The sequence below is a fragment of the Phoenix dactylifera genome, unplaced genomic scaffold (genome assembly GCF_009389715.1).
Source record: "Phoenix dactylifera cultivar Barhee BC4 unplaced genomic scaffold, palm_55x_up_171113_PBpolish2nd_filt_p 000404F, whole genome shotgun sequence".
NCBI classification, from domain to species: Eukaryota; Viridiplantae; Streptophyta; class Magnoliopsida; order Arecales; family Arecaceae; genus Phoenix; species Phoenix dactylifera.
The window spans coordinates 409,191-412,293 of NW_024067846.1; positions in this window are offsets into that span (position 1 = coordinate 409,191).

Below are 3,103 nucleotides of genomic sequence, written 5' to 3' on the forward strand. Positions count from 1 at the left end.
TTTTATAGCCCAAAAAGCAAATATAGCCGTTAGACACAAAGATATGACCGTTTGAAATTCAAATCTACCTGAAAAAGTTGTCAGTCGCGTCCCAGGCGCTCCGGGGACGTCTCCGCGCTTTACGGGGACGTCTCCGCTTGTTTGCGCTTTTTGCATGGGGACGACTCCGCTTCTTCGGGGACGACTCCGTGCTCCGGGGACGTCTCCGCGCTTTACGGGGATGTCTCCGCCGTTATATCTCCGAAAAACAAGTCTTCTGGAATTCTCTGAGAGAGTCGACTCCGCTTTTTCAGGGGACGTCTCCGCGCTCCGGGGACGTCTCCGCGCTTTACGGGGACGTCTCCGCCGTTATATCTCCGAAAAACAAGTCTTCTGGAATTCTCTGAGAGAGTCGTCTCCGCTATCTAGGGGACGACTCCGCTGGTCTGCTTTTTACTTGTGGGGACGACTCCGCAGGTACCGGGGACGTCTCCAGACGTGCCAGTTCTTCCTGTTTGTGCCAGAGACGTCTCGGAGACAACCCGGAGACGTCTCGGCTGTCCCTGAACTTTTTCTTTCATCTCAAAAATTCTTCAATAAATTCTTAAAAATCATGGGAACTTGCCTAGACATTTCTTAACAATATTCTTAATTAACCAACTGAAATCCTCAAATAACTTGTTAAGATAAAGGGAATTATGCTCTAGTGTTTTGTATTCATCAAAATCCATTAGAGGGTCAACAATCTCCCCCTTTTTGATGATGACAAAACTTGGAGTATGTGCAATATAAAGTATATTGTGTTCTAGGACTAATGCATAGCTAAGTTGCATGAAGTAGAAAACATAAATATTTAAAACATACTTCATGATAATGCTTTAGATTTAATCAGCTTAACACAATCAACCTATTTCAGTTTAAGCTGAGTTGGTATTCAATATAAAATACAAAGCATTATGAGCATATACTTAGATATTTCTCCTCCTTTTTGACAACATCAAAAAGATAGTGGAACATTAAGCACAAAGATAAGAATACTCAAATATTTCTTTTTCTTATTGTACTCTGATTTGCATGTCAAGTTATTGCAAGAATATGAATCATATAACTCAAGGCAATAATGTTAGAAAAAGATTAATGAGCATAGATCAGAGCCAATTAAGATAATTCCAGAGCAGAACACATCGAATGTGATTTCAAGAAATTTTCTAATTTGATACCACAGATAGTTTTCTAATCAAGTGTAGGTGGAATCTTCCTTAGGTTAATTCAAGAAGTACCACAAATGATATTCAAGGAAAGCACGAATGGAAATCTGACCTCTCTTCAATAATAAGTGGGAAAGCTTGTTCATTTAAGACCTTTTGCCCAATCTATTAAGTATTTTATCAATAGGAGAGCAATTCAATTGATTTTCAGAGTAAAAGATCAAAACTTATATATTTGAAAGACATATCATCCTGTTGGATCATTAATTCTTAATGACTTCAAAGTTCTTTTATGATAATAAGAGCATTGGGGCACAAATACCAAAATATGAATTCATGCAATTTTTGATACATCTTAGAGCTCTTTTAAAGACTTTGTTTTATTTCTTTAGAGAATAAGCACAATTTGATACATAAAATAATGAATTGGCACAAAATTGAAGTTCTAAAGAGCAAGCCAATTAGGACTCATTAGTGAAGTTCAAAATAGATTTTCTAAGAGATACTCAAGAAAATTTAATACATTGTTCTCCCCCTGTTTCATTAAATTAGAGGCTCTCAAGATTTGTAATTTGGTTCATGAGTGATGCATAAGATATACTAACCAAATAACACGCCTCAAGGTGTATCATAAAGATTTTTAGATTTAAGTTTCAGATGATACATATTGGAGAGTATTAGGATTACTTTTCATTTAGTATTCTTTCTCTCTCCTTTAGCTATAGATTTATGCAATTAAGTCCAATAAGACCTCTCCTTCTGAAATTTTCTTTCTCCCCCTCAATTGATCATTCCATTTAAGAGTTTAGAATCCTAAGATAATGTTCAACAAAATTGTCAATCTCAAAAATGTATTTTCTATAAGTTTCAGCTTATTTTCATAAGACTCAAGGTTTGAGATAAGACAACCTTTATAGAACTCATCTCAAGGTAATTAAAGCATGTCTTGCAATATAAGGAGGTTCATCAAAATCAATCCATAAAATTCAAAGTATGCATCAAAATAAAGTGTCTTTGGGATAGGATACTGAATATCTAAAGCTCCCCCTCAAAAGATGCATTCCTCTTTAATCATTTTAATTGTTGAATTTCAGATTTTAGTGATAAACGTGAATAACACTGAAATTCTGTAATATCAAGAATGTAGAGTAATCTAGTATTATTCCAAAATTTGTAGTAATTACTTTTTCTAATCCTTTACGAACAAGTTATGCTTTCTCATAATCTTAGAGAAAATGTATAGAAATATTAATCAGAAAATGATTCATTTGAAGCTTAGTTTCTTTCAACCGCATTTACATTTTCTTTCTTTTAGAATCATTTGAGTGAGCTGAAATATTTCTAGCTTTAAGATCATTCACTCTATTGATAGAAGTGTTTAATAATGTAGGAGAGAAAAACATATAGATGATTATTGAAATATATATATTTTTAGAACTCAATTTCTTAATCATAGTTTTTCAGCAATGTATACATGAAGCACAATAAATCTTTTTAATATCAAAATAAAATCATATATTTAGAAATTTTTGTTTGCAATCAAGATCATCGAAAGACACATCATTTGAACCAATATTAGTATACTTTGAAGATAAGAAATGATATGTTTCGGATGCGTATCGGAGCAATCACCAAAGGCATCAAAATTAATTCTGTTTTTCTTAAAGTAAGACTTTATTTAAAAATCACATTTAGTTTAAGCTTTTATACAAAATCAGATTCTGAATTACATAGGATTTTCAATAGAGGCTCTCAAACTCATACTTTGAGATATGTATCTTCCACATTATAGCTCATCTTAAATGATTACGATTGAAAATACATATTTCAAACATATAAGAGCATATTCAGAATCTTTGTATTAAATGTTGAGTTTTGGTACGAATTTGAACATTATATACCAAATTTAGGCAAGT